Source organism: Microcebus murinus, chromosome 10 (genome assembly GCF_040939455.1).
Source record: "Microcebus murinus isolate Inina chromosome 10, M.murinus_Inina_mat1.0, whole genome shotgun sequence".
Lineage (NCBI taxonomy): Eukaryota > Metazoa > Chordata > Mammalia > Primates > Cheirogaleidae > Microcebus > Microcebus murinus.
This window is the reverse complement of record NC_134113.1, coordinates 12458-27178: the sequence shown is the minus strand read 5'-3', so window position 1 is coordinate 27178 and position 14721 is coordinate 12458. Positions and strand designations below refer to the sequence as shown.

At 42.9% G+C, this 14721-nt stretch overlaps 1 non-coding gene and 1 pseudogene across 1 annotated transcript; one reads left to right on the top strand and one right to left on the bottom strand.

Moving 5' to 3' along the window:
* Positions 1-12110: 12110 nt before the first annotated feature.
* On the bottom strand, positions 12111-12217 carry LOC142873505 (U6 spliceosomal RNA). Its single transcript, XR_012921527.1, has one exon. It is a non-coding gene; the product is annotated as a U6 spliceosomal RNA (small nuclear RNA).
* A 434-nt stretch (positions 12218-12651) lies between these two features.
* LOC105858784 (chromobox protein homolog 3 pseudogene) lies at positions 12652-13198 on the top strand (annotated as a pseudogene).
* Positions 13199-14721: the final 1523 nt, after the last annotated feature.

Here is a 14721-nt window from a genome sequence, read left to right as displayed (position 1 = left end):
GGCTAATTTTTTCTATATATGTTAGTTGGCCAATTAATTTCTTTCTATTTATAGTAGAGACGGGGTCTTGCTCTTGCTCAGGCTGGTTTCGAACTCCTGACCTTGAGCAATCCGCCCACCTGAGCCTCCCAGAGTGCTGGGATTACAGGCGTGAGCCACTGCGCCCAGCCAGAACCCAAACTCTGTACGCTAATTTAAAGAGGTTTATTCTGAGCCGAATACAAGCGATCATGGCTCGGAGAGCCACGTCGTAGAAGCCTTGAGCAAGTGGCCTCACCATGTTTGGATTATAGTTTGGTTTATATATCTCAGGGAGACAGGAATTACACGTAGTCATAAATCAATACATGGAAGGCATACATTGGTTTGGCCCAAAAAGGCAGGACATCTCCAAGCGGGGATTACAGGTTATAGGAGGGTTTTAAACCCTTCTATAAAGAATCTTTAAGATTCTTTGATTTGTAGTTGGTTAAATAAATGAAGGCTTGGTATGTTTTAAGGAAGTCTACTAATCATAGACAAACCACTGGACATATACGGAGACTCAAGTGATCTGTTAAGTAAATTGGTGGCCTGCAGGCGTGGTTTAACCTTTATGTTACGTGGCTTTTAGGCCTGTTAATGATTTTGTGTCTTATTTTTACAAAGAATAACTCCAAAAGGGACAGGGCATAACTAGGTGTGTGTGACAACTCAGCTTTAAGGTTTGTGTGGTGGTGGTGGTGGTGGTGGGGAGTTCCCTTGGCCAAGAGTGGGTCAACTGGGGTGCTTAAGACTTTATTTTACTTCACAGTCACTACACATGGGCTTTCTGGCCAAAAAGCCTTTGTAACTGAAAGGCTCATGAGGCTGGAATGAAGGGGACAGTTATTCAGGTGAGCCTGGAGAGGCACCAGGTCCACAGCATTCAAGACCTTGCAGCCAACACTGGGGGTTTTGTTTTTTATCCTGAGAGCAGAATACTCCTTGAAGGGTTAAGAAAAAGGAGCCTGTGACTAGATTTGCATTTTTAGATCTGTGAGGCAGCTGCTGCACAAATACAGGAGCAATGCTGGCCAGGGATGGCAGCAGTGAAGGGAAAGAACTGACGATTTGAGAGCTATTTGGGAGGTAAGGTGATAGCTTGCATATGGAGGGTCAGAAAGGAGGGGTGTCAGGGATAGCCCTCTAGATACCTGGCAAATATCCTACTTGCTCTTGGGTTATTCACCACCTGGAATATTAGGAAGACTGGGTTGGTTGATTTTTCTTGATTAGGCAGGACTTGGTTTTGTAGTGCTTTGCTGGGGGTGGGATTGCTGGTGGTGGTAGGCTCAAGGGGCCTGCTCTCAGGCCCTGGGAGCATGCACGTTACCTCCCCCAATCCTGGGGGCAGAAGCCCATCTGTGCTGAACCCCTGTGTTTCTTGGGGCATAGGGCATAGTGTGGGCGCAAGTGCTGGGGTTATGGCTGTACCACTGGGCCCAGCTGGAGTCGTGGTGTTGCAGGTCTTTTGTGTGAGGGGGTGGGATGACGGTCGTGGGGGAGCACAGAGGTGGAGATGAAGGACCTATTGGGCCCCAGGGCAGGATGCACTCCAGCAGTGGCTCCATTCTCTCTTTTTTTTTTTTTTTTTTTGACAGAGTCTCACTTTGTTGCCCAGGCTAGAGTGAGTTCTATGGCATCAGCCTAGCTCAGCAACCTCAAACTCCTGGGCTCAAGTGATCCTCCTGCCTCAGCCTCCCGAGTAGCTGGGACTACAGGCACATGCCACCATACCTGGCTAATTTTTTCTATATATTTTTAGTTGGCCAATTAATTTCTTTCTATTTTTAGTAGAGACAGGGCTCTCTTGGGCTCAGGCTGGTTTCAAACTCCTGACCTTGAGCCATCTGCCTGCTTCGGCCTCCCAGAGGGCTAGGATTATAGGTGTGAGCCACTGCGCCCAGCCTGAAGCCATTGTTATAGGTCAAAGAAATTGGATATTGGCATTTTTGTATGATTCAACCTCATAGCATTGGTCTTCAGATTCTCTGAGTGGGATTTTGGAAAAACAAAAGTGAGGCCAGGCACGGTGGCTCACACCTGTTACCGAAGCACTTTTCGAGGCTGAGGTGGGAGCTTTGCTTGAGGCCAGAAGTTCAAGACCATAGCAAGACCTTATCTCTATAGGAACTGAACAGAAATCAATAGTGATATACATTTAGGAGGTAGAACTAACAGATCTTCTTGTTGGATAAAATTGGGGAGATGAGGGAAATGAATAAAAATTTTACAGCTCCTGAATTTTTGGACTGAGTTCTGGGAGGATAGTGTTGCCATTTGGAGATAGAGAATATTTGGGGAGGAAAAGGTTTAAGAACAAAATCAAGAATTCTATTTCCGATGTTAACTTTGAGTTCTGCCCCGAACATGCAAGGAGGAGTACTAGATAAGTAGGTGGGTGTGGATATGTGTCAGGAGCTTGAGAGAAAGTTGTGGACTGGGGACATGCATTTGAGAGTAGCCAGGACGCGGCTGGTGCCTTCAGAGAGTGTAGACGGGGAGAAGACAGACATCCAAACAAAAGCCCTGTTAGAAACCTAAATATTAATAGAATAGAAGGAGTTTGCAAAGAAGACCAAGAAGTTGGGTTGTGAAGAAGGAGGAAAACTAGTTTTATGTGGTGTAAAGAAAGTGAAAGAAGAAAATGTCTTGATTGTGGACCATGATCTATCATGCCAAGAGTTGCTGAGAGGCAAATAGAGGAAGGCGATGGGACCTTTGGAGCTCATTGGCGACAGAGCAGTCTCACTGTTGGGGTGAGATGAGGCCATGTTGGTGTTAGAATGCTGATGGCGTCCCCTACTTCAGAAAAGAAATTTAAGAGAAAGACTTGTATATGTTTGAGAGTCACCCTCGCTGACCAGGAGGCGAGGTTATATGGAAATGTTTGGTGAAGGGGACTTAGGGCTCCATCTGCTACTTCTGTCCAGTTCTGTTCTGTGCTTGTGTCTCTGTCCCTCCATTAGTGTGAACAATGAAAAGTGTTACCTCTTTCTGTCGGACAGCGATGGCAGCATATTTATTCATTAGCATATATTTTTCCCCCGCAAGGGCTCTATGTATAATGTTTAGATATTAGCACTGATATGAAAGGTGTATTTTTATATTCATAAATTTATTTAAAAATTTAGGAACAAAAGCTGGGCTTTATTTTTAAAGTCCTGAGTATAATCAAGCACAGAGAAGAATCACAGAGGTAGTGAGAATGCCAATGTGTTTAGGCAGACTTTGAACATAAAATATCTGAGTTTAGTTTCACTCACTAATCTGGATGATTGTTATTCAAATTCAATTCAGTACCCACCATGCCCCTATGCTGTGTGTACTGGGGTAATGCACACCCCTGCGGGACATACATGATGTATGTATGTACATACATCTGACATATACTAGGTACCAAGTAAGCAGTAGCTGTTAGGATTACTGGGCACCTAGTGAGTGCTTAATAAAGATTTATTCATTTGAAAAGATAATAAATAGACAAAATGGGATTTTATTTTTAATTTTTAGTCAAGGGAACATATATTCCATAAAATATACTGGAGATAAGGAGTGCTATAACCATCATTATTATGGTATGATAATAGACTTGATTTATGTTGATATCGCTGACAGTATTATAAACAAAAAGTAGTCTGTCTAGATAATCTCCTATTGTATATTTTATTTATGACTTTTAGAAGTTGTCAGGGCTGCAGTTTGGTGAGACATCACACATACAATTGCCATTTAATACTCTGGCGATTCTTCATGCATCAGTAGGTTTTTCTTTTTTTTTTTTTTAATTTTTTTATTTTTAGTAGAGATGGGGTCTCGCTCTTGCTCAGGCTGGTCTTGAACTTCTGAGCTCAAACGATCCACCCGCCTCGGCCTCCCAGAGAGCTAGGATCACAGGCGTGAGCCACCGCGCCCGGCCATTAGTAGGTTTTTCCCTACTGTTTCTCTTACCTCTTGCATGTCTTTTTCGTTTTTAACCCATTGCTAGACATTGTCAGTCTCACCAATTATATTCCGCCTTTGTCCTATAAAGAAATTATTACATTGCAAAGAGATATAAAATCATTGAGTTGTGTCATCTCAAAATTTTTAATACATTGATGATGGGACAACATTGTACTGAAACACAAATGACACAGGGCTGTGATGCTTGAAAGAAAACTTCACAATGTCAAAAATTAGGCTTCATTTCCTGACTGACAGTTCAAAAAATGTCACCAAGTTAACCTCTCTCACAAAATCAAGTCGGTTGCCAAATCCGTGTACAGAGTTGGGGGAGAAGAAACTGCCCGAGGGAACGCCTGAGGTGGAAGACGACTGTGAAGGGAAAAGCCTACTTGTTGTGTGAGCCACTCCTGCCACAAGGAATCTGACCCGAGTCTGCAGGAGCTTTGTCACTGAACCCGCTCTGCAGTCCCCGGCCGCAGGCTGGTCTGCTGAGAGCGGCACCCGGGGCTGGAGCTCCCAGAGGGACGGGACTGTCCGTGCTCTGTCCACTTAGGTAACGAGCCCTGCTGTGTTCCAAGATTTTAGAGTCTTTCACTGGAAAAGGGTAGGGAACAACTGCAGAGAACAGCTCTGCCTGGTGTATCAATCTCGGTGCATCTGTTCCTCTTGAGCTTGGTTTTGTTTCTCCGCCCACCCTCCCCTTTTGGAATGGATGAGTTCTATTGGCCATTGCTTTGCAGTTTTTAATTTTCAAGTGAGAAAGCTCTGAGAACTGAAGAACTGAGAATTTTTTTCTTCAGAGCTCCTGTGTTATGTTAAGTTACAGGGTATTCTTAATTTCCTCATAAGTGCATTAAATTTTTAGACATATGCTCTGTCTACATAATAGTCATGGATGTAAGTTTCATGTACACAAAATAAAGAAAGCATAAGAAGCCACATGAGAGGCTTAATATAGGAGGTTAAAATTAATATTATATATTTATTTATATAATATTATATATTGCTATTTTTAAAATTTAGGTAATAGTAAAGGGGAAATAAATTAATACCTTCTGTTGAAAATTTCTATTTCTGTCCTGTCCTTGTGTATATCAACAGAAAAGAAGCCAAACTCTGTAAAATATTTTTAAAGAGGTTTATTCTGAGCCAAATTGAGGACCATGGCCTGGAGCCACACCCAAGAAGCCTTGAGCAAGCAGACTCACTGTGGCTGGGTCACAGTTTGGTTTTATACATATCATGGAGACAGGGGTTACACATAAAGTCACAAATCAACACATGGAAGGTGTACATTGGTTTGGCCCAAAAAGGTGGGACATCTGGGGGCGGTGGGGCTTACAGGTTATAGAAATGTTTAAAGATTCTTTGATTGGTAATTGGTTAAAGACATGAAGCTTTGTCTAAAGGCCTGGAATGTTTAAGTTAAGGTAAGGAAGTCTGTAATCAGAGAGCAGCCACTGGACAAATACCAGACTCAGGTGATCTGTGAAGTAAACTGATGACCTGGAGGTGTGGGTTAAGCTTTGTCTTGCATAGCCACAGGCCTGTTACTGAGTTACAAGGGACACCTCTCCCTGAAAAGGGAGGGGGGAACATGATGAGGCATGTCTGATCTTGTCATGGCCAGCAACTCAGCTTCAGGGTATTTCTGGGGTCCCCTTGACCAAGAGAGTGTCCATTCGGTCAGCTGGGAGGAAGCTTAAGATTTTATTTTAGTTCACATGTATTTAAGGTAAATAATTATCTCTTCCATATTAATGTGCATCATTCATTTTGGAACTTTTCAAGTGATTATCAGAAGTTTTCTAAGTTATTCTAGGTTTATCAAAATAGAGGACGTGAGAAAGATCTGTTTCTTCATTTGTTGACAAAATACTTTATTTCAAGCGTCTGGTTGGTTTTGGTGGATGACGATTTATCCATTGATGGTTTAGTCCGCACCTTGACGTTTCGGGTGTCTTCGCAGCGGTGGTGTGTGAGCTGCGCAGTGTGCAGGAGAGGATTTGCAACAGGCGCTCGTGGATGCTTAGGAACGGCTCTCTGTGATTTCGTGTTTGTTAGGGGTAATGAAGACTACCAACCAGCAGGGTACAAGAGTCTATAACGTTTTCTTTTGAACTCGGGTTAGCTGGCTCCCTTCGGATGTTAGGATTTATGTGCCACAGGAAGCAGGGACTTCTTAGCCCTTTCTTGTTAGCAAATAGGTTCTGACCTAAGATTAGTTTTTCTTTCTTATCACTGCTGACATATTTTTGGTCATAAGAATAAAAATTCTATTATATTCATGAAAATGAGATTAATCAAATGAAAAAACCAATTTTAATTTCTGTAAATAAAGCTTTAAATCACTAGCTAGATTAGCAAGATACAGATGTCAGGGATCACATGAAGTGCTTAGAAACCTTGATGCCCAGAGGCAGAGCTGCATGTTTGAGAACAAGGAGCTGGGACTAGGGTTCAGGTCCCACAGAAACAGCCAAGTCTAAGGCCTCAGGTGGCTCTAGAAATGAGGAAGTAACAATTCTTCTACAAGTGGAGTGAAGGCTTCTTGTAATTCTTCACCCATTAAGATAATACCACACAGGTAGCCTTGGGTTTCAGGTTTTCTACACTGCATTTCCATGTGCATTTCATAATTTAGATTTGTACTTCTTAGAGACAATAAAGTTTTGCACTGCATTCAACTTTTATTGCTTATCAATTCAGGCACCATAGTTCCTCTGAGTTAAATTATTTCTCTTACTAATATTAATAATAGGCTGGGCGCGGTGGCTAACACCTGTAATCCTAGCACTCTGGGAGGCCGAGGCGGGCGGATTGCTCGTGGTTGGGAGTTCAAAACCAGCATGAACAAGAGTGAGATCTCATCTCTACTATCAATAGAAAGAAATTAATTGGCCAACTAATATATTTAGAAAAAATTAGCTGGGCATGTGGCACATGCCTGTAGTCCCAGCTACTCAGGAGGCTGAGGCAGTAGGATTGCTTGAGTCCAGGAGTTTGAGGTTGCTGTGAGCTAGGCTGACAACATGGCACTCACTCTAGCCTGGGCAACAAAGTGAGACTCTGTCTCAAAAAAAAAAATTAATAACAGCAACCATTTAGCATAATGCCATGGGCTATGTTGATTCTCAGGATGCTCTGTGAGGTAACTATTTTTATCCCTTTTTTATGTAGCAGAAACTAAATTTCAGAATTTCTAAGTGGATTTTCCCAGATCACACACCCAAGTCTCTCTGAATCCAAGGTCTGTGCTGTTTGCCTTCACACTGTACAATTGCATCTCTGCAACCTTACACGTTCCCCTTCATTGTCATGAAACATGGGCTGGTCTTTGAGGACACCTGAGCCCTGTGGGTAATAAATAGTGTGTAATGAGGCACTTGCTTGCAGGTGGATTTTCTCTACTCCTTGCTGCTCCTTTTCCCTCTTCTGCTACTGATGTGGCTTTATCAAATTGGAATAGAGAAATGGAAAATCAAAGTAATCAATAATGGTGTGATTCAAACACTAGCTGGAGGAAAATCATAACATTAATAAAATGTAGTTGAGGGATATGGACTAATTGACTCATTGTTATTAGTCTACTTTGGCTGCCATAATAAAATTCCATAGCCTGGGCGGTTTAAGCAACAGAAATTTATCTTCTCATAGTTCTGAGAGCTGGAAAGTTCAAGACCAATGGGCTGAACAATTTGGTGTCTGGTGAGGGCCTCTTCCTGGCTTGCAGACAGCTGCCTCCTCACCGTGCCATATGGAGGGTGGGTAGAGAGCGAGCGAGCTCAGAGAGCATGAACAGGCCTCTGTCGGCTCTTACAAGGGTGCTAATCCTATTGCATCATTGTACCAGGGCCGTGTGCTTATGAAGGCCATATCTTCAATACCGTCACTGCTTAGAGCTTCAATATTGGAATTCTGGGGAAAGTTCAGTCCATAGCCTTCACGGTTTCCCTATTCACTATGCTGTGCTTCTCTGCGAGCAAAGTAGGTATGTCATTGTCTTTGAAGTCACATGACCAGTCCATAGCGCAAATAATAAACCATTAGGAAGAGATTTATAAACATTTTAAAATAAAGTTTGAATATCCCAGTACATAAAAAATCCTAATAAAATTAGTCATAATAAATATATAAACAATATGAAAATTTATATTTGTTATACACAAATATGTTCAATTTATTAATAAATTGATTATCATTTAAGAAGATACAACCATTGTTAACTATTTCTTCAAAAGCAATTATCTGGCTCAAAAATGCTTCAAAATTATAGTTGATATACAATTATTATAAAACAAGCTTCACATTTAAACCAATCCAACCTATATTTTGGCAAAAAATAACTAATTGTACCGGTCATGATGAAAAATATTAGCTTTATTCTTTATAAAAACTTATTAGTTATATTCAAAATCTATATCATGTCTGTAACTATTATATATTCAAATGGAATGCTGCCACTAAATTTTTTATGTTGGTATAAAAACCCAATATACAAAAGTAGCATCAAATTTTGTGAAGAAAGTAAAATATAACAATGGAAAACTATTTTCTTATCTTCTTTACTAATGTGTTATTCTACTTTCAAGTGCTCACTTGTGATTAAAGGTTTCTTAACGATTTCTGACAGCATTTTTATCTCTTTCCCTTGACTTTCTCATATAATGTCCAGTCTTTTTTTTTTTTTTTTTTTTTTTGAGACAGAGTCTCACTTTGTTGTCCAGGCTAGAGTGAGTGCCGTGGCGTCAGCCTAGCTTACAGCAACCTCAAACTCCTGGGCTTGAGTGATCCTTCTGCCTCAGCCTCCCGAGTAGCTGGGACTACAGGCATGCACCACCATGCCCGGCTAATTTTTTATATATATATCAGTTGGCCAATTAATTTGTTTCTATTTATAGTAGAGACGGGGTCTCGCTCTTGCTCAGGCTGGTTTTGAACTCCTGACCTTGAGCAATCCGCCCGCCTCGGCCTCCCAAGAGCTAGGATTACAGGCGTGAGCCACAGCGCCCGGCCTAATGTCCAGTCTTTTAAGAGGAGAAATAAAAAGATATTTAGCTATTTATGCACACAGATACATAGTTATATAAAAATAATAACATCTGTAATACAATGAAAGGTTAGGTAGGTGAGCATTGGAAGGGTTGGAGGAGTGATCGCTACCAACATTTGGAGGGAACCTTCTTTTTGAGAGATAATTTTGATTCCATTTTATCTTTTTCTTATTTTTTTCAAATTTTATTTACGAATATTTCAAGCCTAAAGAGAAGAGGAAATAGTATAATGAACATCCAGATAGTTTTCACCTTTATTTACCAAAGCTTATATTTTGACATACATATATTTGTATACACATATATGGAAGTGCTTGTGCATGTGTGTGTATGTAGAAAATCTGAATCATAGAGGAGATATAAACAATTTTGACCATTTGTCCCTGTGATGAATGGATGCCAATAGATACAGAATCTAAGAAAACATAGAACTCTCACTCCCTCTCTCTCTCACCATGAAAGATACAGTAAAAGCCTCCCTCCCACTCCTGTCCTCCAACTATCTAATTCCCGCTTCTCTATTCACAAGTATCCACTCTTAGTAGATCTTTTGTGTATCACATCTTTGTAAATCTTTCCAGATTCTCACATGGAGAAATTTCTCATCACCACCTCCCCACCTCCCCACATTGTGTGTGTGTGTGTGTGTGTGTGTGTGTGTGTGTGTGATGGGCCTTGCTGTGTCACCCAGGCTGGAGTGCAACGGCTATTCACAGGCACGATCACAGCTCACTACAGCCCTGAATTCCTGCCCTCAAGTGATCCTCCCATCAGCCTCCTGAGTAGCTGGGACTACCACACCCAGCTAACCTTCCCACTTTTAAATGGCTGCATATTATTTCACAGTACAGAAGAATGAGAACTAAAAATAAAATCCTAAGCCCCACAACAGAATGAATGGACATCCTCTTTGTCATGTGTCATGGCCTGATTACAGGACGGGGGTGACACTGAACATAAAATAACGACACAGACACACATGGACATGACAATGACTCGAGTGACCAATGCACCAGTCGCTTTATTTTTATACCCCCAGACCCAAGGTTAGTTCCTTGTACATGAGCATCTGAGCATAGCAGCGATATCAGCCAATTCCGGAGCTGTATCAAAAGGGAACAATTTCCCATGGTCTCAGACCTCAAAACAGTTACTAAAGTTAAGGTGCCAGACAGAGCCCAAAAGCCAAGGCCGAGTTAGGCAACATAAAACAATGCAGCCATCTGAAGTGCTTCTTGGTCTCGATCCCAGGCGGCGGCTCCTCCCTGGCCCCCACGGTTGTGCCTGTTTTAGGTTTCCCCCCTCCATGGGGAGTCTTACCCGTCATTGACTACCAACCATCAATTGGGGGCCAGTTCTTGGGAGAGTTCTTCTTGTTCTTGTTCTCATGGCCTCCAGACTCCCACCACGGGGGCCCTCGTGTGGGAGTTGGGAGCATTTGCTTATGTGCAACAACTCAGGCCTCTTATCAAGTCACAAGGCAGCGACTGTGTCTGAAGAAAATGCCAACTACCGCTGCGTCAGGCAGCACACGGACATTACAGGCTGTAGTGAATGATTAGTATAAGGCACAACACCAGAATCAGCCCCCAACAGTCATGGCCTGTTTACAAGATGGAGGATGAACACAGAACACAAAACACAAAAGTAGACCACAAAGAAAAACACGGACACACATACAGATGGTTGACTCGAGTAATAATACACCGGGTCAGTTTTATTTTTATACTCTAAAAAATTAAAGTTAGTTCCTTGTACGTAACCACTCAGGCATTTCAGCAATGGCCATAAATTCCAGGATACGTAGCCTTAGGGAAGCAGATATCCCCTGGCTCAGAATTTCCAGGTGGTTGCTCTAGGCACTAAGCATAGCTCAGGGACCAAGATTAGCAAGGATGGGAAGGGTAGCCACAGGGGGCATTTCTCATCCCCAACTTCTCTTGGGGTGATCACCTAAGATCTTAGGCTGACCCCCAGCGGCTGTGCATGGCTTAGGTCATGCCTCTTCTTGAGGGGTCTTACCCGTCATTGACTAACCAGCCATCTTATGGGGTTTAAGCAGCAATTACAGGAGCAATGTGTTTATCGTGTGGCCTCCAGACCCCATTGCTGTGGGGCTGGGCAGCTCTTGCTTACTTGCAGCTCAGGTCCTTTGTTATGCCTCTAGGCAACAGCCTTGTTTATCACAAGGACCTTGTCTGGAGCACATTGCTTTTAAACGCTCTGGGCAGAACACATACATTACTTACTAAATTTAATTCTTAAACTCGGAAAATATATGTCAGTCCTCTACACTCTTTGCCAAGGGGACCCCAGAGAAACCTTAAAAACTACCTTCCTGGCCATTATGGGGTGAGAGGTCAGACATGCTTACATATACCCCCCCATTGGTGGTTTAGACACAACAACTGACCAGCATTAATGCTAAAAATAGGCATCATAAGAGTGACAGAATGGACTCTTTGTGGCAATAAGATACCAAATTATAAACAAGACCTAAGGTACTGCCAGACAAGGGTTAAGTTGTGCACCCCTGCACTTAAAACATAAACTGTGTTCTGCCACAAGGTTTTCCTTTTTCTCCAGCAGATAAACAAGTGCTGGCTTTGAGATAAGTAATATTGAAACAACTGCACCTCATGCACCACCGGATGGTAGCTGACCCCCACCCCTCTGTTCCACAAGGCATAACTGCAGATTTGCCTGGACTGAGACTGATCTTAGCAACTTTCTCTGGTAAGGGTCCACCACCCACGGACTGGCTCTGGCAGATTTGCAGAGACTGCTCAGTTGAGCACTTCTGTGTGCCTCCTCCACCTTTTGATGTGTAGGGCCTAGTTGGAATGCATGTAAATGTTAGTCTTTGCCCCATAGTGAACATGGGCTGTATGTAACATACATGTTTACCTAACCCACATGTGTGTGACTCCCCTTGTGAATATTCACAGCTCCTCCTGCAACCTGTTGAATATGTATATTTAGTCAACCTATTCAGCATAAAGCTCCTGCCCCAATCCCTCCTTTGAACTGCCTGCCTCTAGTTTTGGCCAGAGATCCACTTCTCAACCTCGTAAACTTTTTTTTTTTTTAAATATGGAACACTTCATGAATTTGCATGTCATCCTTGCGCAGGGGCCATGCTAATCTTCTCTGTATCATTCCAATTTTAGTATATGTGCTGCCAAAGCGAGCACAACCTCGTAAACTTTTATAAGAAATAAAGTCTCATGGTTTGAGGCATGCAGGGCTGGAGCAGCTCAGAGGTGGTGAATAATAGCTCTTCAAGTCTCCAATAAAAAATGGCCTCCAGGCCGGGCCCGGTGGCTCACGCCTGTAATCCTAGCACTCTGGGAGGCTGAGGCGGGTGGATTGCTCAAGGTCAGGAGTTCGAAACCAGCCTGAGCGAGACCCCATCTCAAAAATAGAAAGAAATTCACTGACCAACTAAAAATATATATACAAAAAATTAGCCGGGCATGGTGGCACATGCCTGTAGTCCCAGCTACTCGGGAGGCTGAGGCAGAAGGATTGCTGAACCCAGGAGATTGAGGTTGCTGTGAGCTAGGCTGACGCCACGGCACTCACTCTAGCCTGGGCAACAAAGTGAGACTCCGTCTCAAAAAAAAAAATGGCCTCCAATAGAACTACATTGCAAAAACAGGAAAGAAACAGAACGGGAAGAGTGAAAAAGTTGAAGAGGCAGAGCCTGAAGAATTTGTGATAGAAAAGTACTGGATCGATGTGTAGTAAATGGGAAAGTGGAGTGTTTCCTGCAGTGGAAGGGATTTGCAGACGCTGACAGTACTTGGGAACCTGAGGAAAATTCAGATTTTCCAGAGTTAATCGAAGCATTTCTTAATTCTCAAAAAGCAGGTAAAGAAAAAGGTGGTACAAAAAGAAAATCCTTATCTGACAGTGAATGTGCTGATAGCAAATCAAAGAAGAAAGGAGACGCTGCTGACAAACCAAGAGGCTTTGCCAGAGGCCTTGATCCTGAAAGAATCATCGGTGCCACAGGCAGAGTGGAGAAGTCGTGTTCCTCGAGGAACGGAAGGATTCACGGGAGGCAGATCTGGTGCTGGCAACAGAGGCAAATGTGAGTGTCCTCAAGTTGTGATTGCTTTTATGAAGAGAGGCTAACTTGGCACTCTCGCCCAGAGGCTGAAGCTCAATAACTGTTTGCATTGCTTTACGTGTGTGTCTCTCAGGCGTCAGTCCTGCCTCTTGGTGGACGTCTGGGTGGGCGTCGGGCTCTCAGAGGTGCCCGCAGCAGAGCGTGTTGGCTTTGGGCCTCCCTGGATTCTCAAGAGGGGAGAAACTGGTTACACCAGTTTGACTGACAGAGGAAATGTGACTAAAAATAGTACGTTTTCAAGTTCAATGAAAGGCAAAACCGACAATTTCAGGTTTCTTAACAATGATTAAGCCATCAACTCTATGTTTGTGGTGTTCTTTCTGTGTATAAGAGAAGCATTGGGGCAAAGAGTCAAAATATCATTGACTGTGGGAGGGAAGTTGGCTTCTTTCACTTTAACAAGCCCTCATTTTCTTATTCTTTCAAGTGTCCAAAGTATTCTGGGGACATTGAAAGTTTATTAAGGTGTCATGTGTCAGCAGGCCATAGGTCATCAGTTAATGCATTTTCTACAATGAATAAATTAATGACATTAATAGTGCAATATGGATTACTTTAAACAGTGTTATAGGCCAGGCGAGGTGGCTCACGCCTGTAATCCTAGCACTCTGGGAGGCCGAGGCAGTCAGATTGCTTGAGGTCAGGAGTTCGAAACCAGCCTGAGCAAGAGTGAGACCCCGTCTCTACTATAAAAATAGATAGAAATTAATTGGCCAACTAATATATAGAGAAAAAATTAGCTGGGCATGGTGGTGCATGCCTGTAGTCCCAGCTACTCGGGAGGCTGAGGCAGCAGGATCACTTGAGCCCAGGAGTCTGAGGTTGCTGTGAGCTAGGCTGACAACATGGCACTCACTCTAGCCTGGGCATCAAAGCGAGACTCTGTCTCAAAAAATAAATAAATAAATATAAAGAAAATAAACAGTGTTATAAAATGGAGTAAATTTAAAAGAGCAATATATCTAGATAAATATTAAGTACTCTTCTCATGAACTTTGATATTATTAAATTGTAGTCATCTAAATTTTACTTTTACATTTAGCATGTTCCTAAAACTTTAACTTGCGATTACTTCCCTAGAATGGCAGCGATACCTAACTGTCCCCAATGTCAGGCTCCTTCTCCACGCTGCGTGTGGCAGTGGAAGCTGCTGTCCACCCAGGGACAACGGTCCTCCCCGTCTCCCTCTGTGCCCCTGGCACCTGCAGCAGTGCCGGGTCACAGTCGCCGCTCCACAAACACCTGCTGAGTCAGCGACTGTCCACCTGCGGCTCTCTGCTTCCTAAGTGACCCGAAAGCTCCCTCCCAACACAGCAGGTCACGCTGACCCGGTATGACCCATCTCATAAACTAGCCTTAGCCGTTCCATGAGAAACCATTCTGTTAGGAGTTTATGGTCACTACAGCCAATACGTTATTTGAAATACCCTAAACCAAAGGACTTATGATAGGATACCTTTCTACGTATCTGTTGAATTAACGTGTAAATGAATTGATTCTTTTGTGATAGGAACCCACTGAGCGAGACATCCGAGCAGGGAAAATGAGAACAGACGCCTGTGA